Genomic DNA, 7,387 nt, shown 5'->3' with positions numbered 1-7,387 from the left:
CGTTCGAGTGGTACCGTCGAGTGATACGTTCAAGTGGTGGGGCGTCCAAGGGGGAGGGTATCGAGGACGCAGGATCCTGGAAAGGGTGATCAGGCCTCTCCAAACTGGCACGTGGATCCCCCTTGTGCCTGTGTTCTGCCCCTTTTTATAAGCTCCGTAACCAATCAAAATGTGCCCCGTGTATCTGCTGACTTTCAGTCAGGAGGCTGTGACTGCCGGCCATGCGGTCACGTGCCTCATGTAGCCCCTGATTTGGTGAGGCTATTTAATCACGCGCTCATCATGGCTCCCTCACACTCCGAGCATAGTTTACCCTCATGTTTTACATTGGACTGGCGTTTGGTCATTCTCCATTTAGACATGGGAAAGGACTAAGGGGTTGGAGGAGGGCCCTAGGCGCCCAGCAGGGAGTGCAGAAACCCAGAAAGAAAGGGGCTCAGCAGGGAGTACAGGAGCCAGAGAGTGGCTGAGTATGTGGAATGAATAGCTGAGTGATGACACCTATGAGGCATGAGGTGTGGTGTAGGGATGGATGGAGTCATGCAATTAACCCATATGGTAATGACCACAGATACCTGCTGGTCATTAGAATGAGAGCAGACTGGAGAAGCCTTGGGACAATCTCCTTTATATAAAGCAAATATATCAAGGTATGGTGGGTGAATGAAGGGGTGACTTCCCACAGAGACTGGAGTGGGTAAGGGCTGAAGTGACTCCAGGGGCTTCCCAGCCACCCCTGGGAATGACCCTGTTACAGACATAAAACCTCTTTCCCAACACACAAACTTTTTATATTTATACTCTGGTGGGGAAATGTGATTCTGGAGAAGTCTACTTTAACTATCTTATTTTTTCCTCCCTATTATGCAATTTTGCCAGTCTCCCGAATAATGAAATTAGCAATTATAGAAGTTTCATAGCACAGTTTTCCAAATTGAAAACTACGAACTGGTAGCTTGTGGTTCAGAGACAGAGCTAGTTATATGATGTTACTCTTCTCTTTGCTTTCAGATATTTAAATTTCGTGGATATTTTCCAAGTAAGTATGTACTGTGATTGTGATGGGGTGATATATGAATAAAAAAGGGCATGACATTGACCTTATAATTGTGATTCAGAAGGAGGTGATTCTTGGGGCAAACTTTTTGTTAAGAAATTATTTTTTGTTTGAAAATGTGTTGGCATCTCAGTCACAGGGATATTTTGTTTGGAGCCATTTAGTAGTCTTGAAAATATTTTTCCTCTTTACTAAAAGATTTTTTTTGTTCTTTATTTTGAAAATGTGGAATCCAATAGAGTTACGTAATACAAAGATCTCTCGGAGAAAATGTGTACAAAATAAACCATATTAGTAGGACTGTGCAAAATTTCAATGGGTGTTTCATTTCGAAGCTGTTTTGATGCATTTCGAGCTTGAAACAGCGAAATTGAAATGAAATGAAAGGCTTTGAAATGAAACGAGGGCACTCGAAACGTTTTGAAACATTTCAAGTTTCAAATCGGGGCTTTGCTTGCAGCTAAACAGAAACTAAGGAGAGGGAGGGGGCAGAGGGGGAAACAACTGCCCTAGAGCGGGGTAGGACTGCTCTGACATTGGCATCTAGCTCCTGGTTTGATTCCCCAGCCCTCAGTTTGATTCTGCAGCTCTCTGATTTCTTCCCCCAGCTCTCTGATCATTTCCCCACTCTTCCCAGGGGCATGGACCCCCAATCTGCGTGCGGGGTTTTGCCAGGCTGCTGCTGCAGGTTGAGGGCAGTGGCAGCTGCTTGGTGCAGCCTGCGCTGCGCGTTGGGAAGACTGCGGTGCTGCCGCTGGCCCCAGCCTGTGGCAGCAGCCTGATGAAACCCAGCATGCAGATCCAGGGGCCCGTGCCCCCAGGAAGAACTGGGGGAATGATCAGAGAGCTGGAGGATTGAGCAGGGAGCTGAGGAATTGAACCAGGAGCTGGGGGAGTGTTCACATCCTTGAACATTCCCCCAGTTCCTGGTTCAATTCTTCAGCTCCCTGATCTTTCCTCTAGCTCTCTGATCACTTCCCCCAGCCCTTCCCCAGCTGTGCAGGCCCCCTGATGATGTGGGATGACAGCATGCTGCTGCTGCTGGCTAGGGCCAGCACCAGCATGAGTCTGCCTGGCCCAGCCTGTGCCGAGTGCCAGGAAGAACCCAGTGCTGGCACTGCCCTAGGCAGCAGCAGCAGCCTGATGTCATCCTGCGCGCATGTCCGGGGGCCTGTACCCCCTGGGATGGCTGTGGGGCTATGTCAGACTCCTCCTGGGGGCACAGGCCCCCAGATCTGCATGCGGGATGACAGTGGGTCCCCACTGCCAGCAAGTGATCCGAGTTTTGCTTTGAACAGTTTGAGGTGTAGTTTCACAAAAAACCCTACACCTAGCTCCTTAAAAATTGTCAGGCGTCACACCCTCAGAAGGGGCTACCATCCTTGCAATTTTCATCTGAATCAGGCAAGAAATGACAACGTTATCGGCATTTTTGTGATTCCCCATTATAGCCTACGTGAAACAGCGAAATGCATTGAATCAGCAAAACAATTTTGATGAAACAAAATGGAACAGTGCTTTGAAACAGCAAAATGAAACACTGTTCCTTTGAAACAGTGAAATGGAAGTCGAACCGAAATGATGCTGTTTTGCACAGCCCTAATTATTAGCACTTTTAATTCATTACATCAAAATTTAAAAGAAGCTGTAACAAAACTGTAAAGTAGATAATCTTCATAACATCAAAATAACTAGAATAAAATGGATTTTAAATTCATTTACCCTATTTCCTCATTAATAATATTAAATTAAAATTATTTACAGTTTATATGTTTGCTGAGTGTATATCCATATCAGAAGGAGTTTTGTTTTGTTGGGTTTTTTTTTTTTGGTGTGGCACACTACAGTGTGTTTTACCTTATTAGTATCCAGGCTTATGTGATACAGTTCGGGGAAGCAGTATGGTCTGATGGATAGGGCTCTAGACTAGGCACCGACAATGCAATATTCTGTCCCAGCCTCTACCACTGATCTTCTGCGCAATCTTGGGCAAGTGCCTTCTCTTTCCTGGGTATGTCAGTATTGCTTCTGTAGTGCCTTTTTTTGAGAGCACTGCTGAGAATCAAACTTTGTCTGCTCCTGCTCTGCATCTGCCTAAACTGAAAATGAGGCAATGAAGCCACCCTGGGTGAATCTGCTATTGGTGCTCTAAAGCACATGATAGAAGAACTTCAGAGCAGCAAAGGTGCCCTCAGGGAGACTTTACTGCCTCAATCCTAGCTTTGGTACATGTGGAAGAAGAGTGGGTTGGTGAAGTATGCTTTTTGGTGGCATTTTCAACAGTACCACAGAAGTATTGTAATTATAGCCTCTGTTTTTCATTCCACCCTTTGTCTAGTTAAAACTGAAACTTTTTTAGGACAGAAACTATGGGTGAAATGCTGACTCTGCTGAAGTCACCGTGAATTCTATTACTGACTTCCATAGGTCCAAGACTTCTTCCCTATATGTTTGTATAAATAATAAAATTAATTTCTCTCCCTTCTCCGGCAAAAAGATAGGTTACAGATTTTATTTTCTATTTCTGCCCTCTCGTCTCATGGGACTCTTGGTGCCACTGTAGAGACGGTACCTGTAAAAAAATCTGTAGGTTAAATTGTCTGCTGTCTTCCCAGCACAGTTTACTCTCATTAAACACATTTTTTCAAATGGAGCTTCAGGATGAAATTATTTGAGATTAAAAAAAATCACAAAGATTAAAATGGCCACAGTTCAAACTCACATACTGCAAAAGTCTTTGGTTTGGTGTAATGTAACCATTTTAAAACGTAATAGTTTAAATTTATGGTGGCTGAAGAGAAAACTGTGGGAAATAGGCAGAAAGGATTTTTGGAACAATTTAGGAATGGAGACTTTGATAGATAAGATGACTGGGCAGTCTTTTATGAATTCAATTCTGTGAGATGCTCAGCACCCCTGAAAAATTCTGAGTTCTTTCAGTTTTGATTGGCCCTGAAATACAGAGCACTGCCAGCTATCAAGATGCAAGAATCAGAGGGCCATGCAGCTTAAATAGTGCAGCCATATAGTTCAGTGCTCCATCTTATAGGTTAGCTGTCCTATTTAGAATAACAGCCCCTAACTAGTACTGTGAGACCTGAAAGCTTGCCTGTGTCTATACCAACCACACAATTAGTCCTAGTAAAAGCTCTTATAAGAATTCTTGTCTCGCATATCTCCTGAACCATCATGGCAACATAACCTCAACACTACTGTTACCTAACTTTTGAAGGTTTGACTTTGCAACCTTAATATTCTTTTAATGTAGCTTTTGGGAGTAATTGTAAGTGGAACTAGTCTGTAGGATCCCTGCCACATTTGTTGCAGAAGGTGAAAAGTGTTTAGTGAATAAGGAAGGATTTTACAGGAAGAGAAAGGATGGCTTCGTGGTTACGGAAGTTGAATGTTGCCTGAGACAAAGGAATCCAATCCCTGACTGTCAGAACATTCCAGTATGATGTTGGGGAAATCACTTAAACCAAACTTTATCAAAGCTAGTCACTCATTTTTGTGCTTCTCATTTGCTTTGTGTGCAACTTGAGACCTATAGGTCTAAGGCTGCATACACACATTCAAATAACCTGGGAAAATTCTCTAAGGTTTGCTCTCCAGGTAGAGAAACTTACCTAGAGCCACATGTACAGACATTGAAATGCTGAGTCCCTGAAGAATGGAGAGCTTGCAGTGCTGACTCTAAATAGCTGGGGGAGGGGAGGGGGATCTCAGTATGCCTTGCAAGCTTCTTTGGTCTGCCTGGAAGCAGCTCTGATTTGGCTGACCCAAACTGCCCATGGTCAGCCTGTGTTTCCCTGCAGCACAATGTGGGGATTGTGAAGGGGGAGTATTTTGGAGCAGCAGGGTCCAGCAAGTGACATACTGTTTCCTGGGGGAGGGGAGGGGGGCAATGGAGAGGGGTAGAAGATGGAGGACCATGTTCTCTTCTGAGAGAAGCCATGGCATATACAGACATTTGCTTTCCAAGGAGAAATTATCCTGGGAGTGATTTAACCCTGGTGGTTCCCAGGTTATTTCCCTCCTGGAGTGGTCATTTTTATCCTGGGAGAAAAAGCCTGAACATTTGTACTTTTTTGGTTTCTCCTGGGAAAGCAGCAAGTCTCCCAGGAGAAACTGAATGCCTGTATGTGGCATAAGTTTAAGATGGGCTGAGTATTCATAGCTGAACCTGAAGTTAATAGGGACTGCACGTTGAATAAGAGAGAAACATTTAATGCCAAGTATACTAAAAAATAAGGCACCCAAAATAGTGGATACTTTTGACTTTTGTAACTCAGTTCCTTATCTATAAAATGGGATGATAATAACTTTTTCATGCATAGCAGTGTTATGAAAATAAATTAATTAATCTCTGAAGCACAGAGATACTATAGTTATGAGTGCCAGAGAACACCTCATGATAGCAAGTAATAATTCTGTCTTCTGAACAGGCTTGAATAATGTGTAGTGTAGAAGACACAAGACCACACATTGAATGAAGAGGAAGAAGTGAAATATTGAATTGCTATTCATTAACCATGCACCATCTATGCTGTGCACTGAATGAGGCAAGGGTCTTATGGAAAAAACCTATTATGTGACTAAGTAATTAAAACAGTATGCCTCAGACCTTAATTCAGGCATTCCTTAATTTGTGAGTGCTTGAGCTTGGAATATAAATTTTAACATGCATATGCATATATGCTTATAAATAAATAATAAGGCTGTTTGCCTATATCTATGGCTAGGTAAATAGCTTTATGACTTTAATAGTTTTAATAGATTTTAAGGCCAGAAGTCTGACCTTCCTGCCTAATATATGCCAGAGATCCTTACCAAATGATTTCTTCGTCAAGGTCTGTTTGAGTTGCAGCGTATCTTTTAGGTACATCTGCCAAATTATCTCTGCTCTTCCCTAAAGGTTTTGGAAGTTAAGGAAACAAAATAACATACCTAGATTCTATCTGAGAACTTCTGCCACAGGATTTTCCTGGTCTGATTTCTCCAGTTTTAACAAAAGTCTTTTTTTTCTTCCCCCTCCCCCTTTTTTAAAAAGTATTTGACAGCAATATGGGAAGTCCCCTGGATGAAAACCCCAGTGCTTTACAAGTTGTGTAATAATTTTAGGAATGTAAATACTGATTAAATAAATATTCATTTAACCTAATGTAATGACGACAGGTTAAATGAACCCGGGGATGGGCACAGCAGCTCTGGGATCCAGCCTGTGGCTCTATAAAGTGGGGGTGAGAGGGTGAGGTGGGGAAGAGAGGTGCTGAGCCCCTGTCCCACCCTGCTGTGGAGGAGGGGCTGAACCCACCTGCCCTGAGCAGCATAGGGAGTCAGAGGCCAATGCATCCCCACCAGGCAGGCATCACAGCCCAGGAAGCTGGGGGGCAACAGCAATGAGGGGCTGCAGCCACCAGTGTATGGCTTTGCGGGGCCAGCTGCAGCAGTGCAGGAGGGAGGGGAGAGGCAGGCAGCAGCCAGCGAGGGCCTTTACCAGCCTAGTGCAGCTGCTGGTGTGCTGTGAGGAAGGGAGCAGGCAACCCTGCCCCTCTCTCTCTGTCCCCACCGCCTCTCCCTCCCCCTCACTCCTGCCTTCTTCCTCATAGCCTAGCTATTAGGTATTAATTCCCCGCCTCTCCAATTCTCTCCTGCCCTAGTGCCTTCCAGTTCTTGTTGGGGCACTGCAGGGCTTCCCTTCTCTTCCTCCCCCACAGCCCCCAATTCCCTCCTGAACTGCCCAGCCCCAGGCTAAACAATAACCAGTAAGCTAGAACTGGTTATCACTGAGCCAATCAGTTAAATGATTAATCATTTAACCATTCACATCCCTCAATAATTTATGCCTTGGGTGTTAAACACTGCCAAATAAGACTTCTCTACTAATGGATGCAGATGGCAATAGTCTTTACCTACTGAGCACTTACTTGCCCAGGTTTCCTTCGATTTATGTGGTAGATGCATTCCCAGGGAACAGCGCATAAATTGAAATCGCATAAAGTGAACCCAGTTTATAATGAAACATAGGGATGCGTTCCCATAGTGGTAAGGGAGGGAGGGAGTGAGGCTGGGACTAGGGAAGGGGCGGGGAGAGGGGCGCAATGTAGCCCAGTGGCTGCAACCAGGTGGTGTCTGCCATTTCCAGGGCTGCAGCAGGGGCGGCACCAGGCTCTTTTATGGTGCTCAGGGTGGGCGGCAGGCCCACTCAGCCCACTTCTCCCCACTCACCCCACTGCTCTGCTTCTCCCCACTCACCACAGCCCTTGCTGAAGCAGCCACAGGAACAGCTGATGTCAGCTGCCTGCAGCTGCTGGGCTGCATCATGCCCTG

This window comes from Alligator sinensis, unplaced genomic scaffold (genome assembly GCF_000455745.1).
Source record: "Alligator sinensis unplaced genomic scaffold, ASM45574v1 scaffold1777_1, whole genome shotgun sequence".
In the NCBI taxonomy this organism is placed as follows: domain Eukaryota; kingdom Metazoa; phylum Chordata; order Crocodylia; family Alligatoridae; genus Alligator; species Alligator sinensis.
This window is presented reverse-complemented; position numbering follows the sequence as displayed.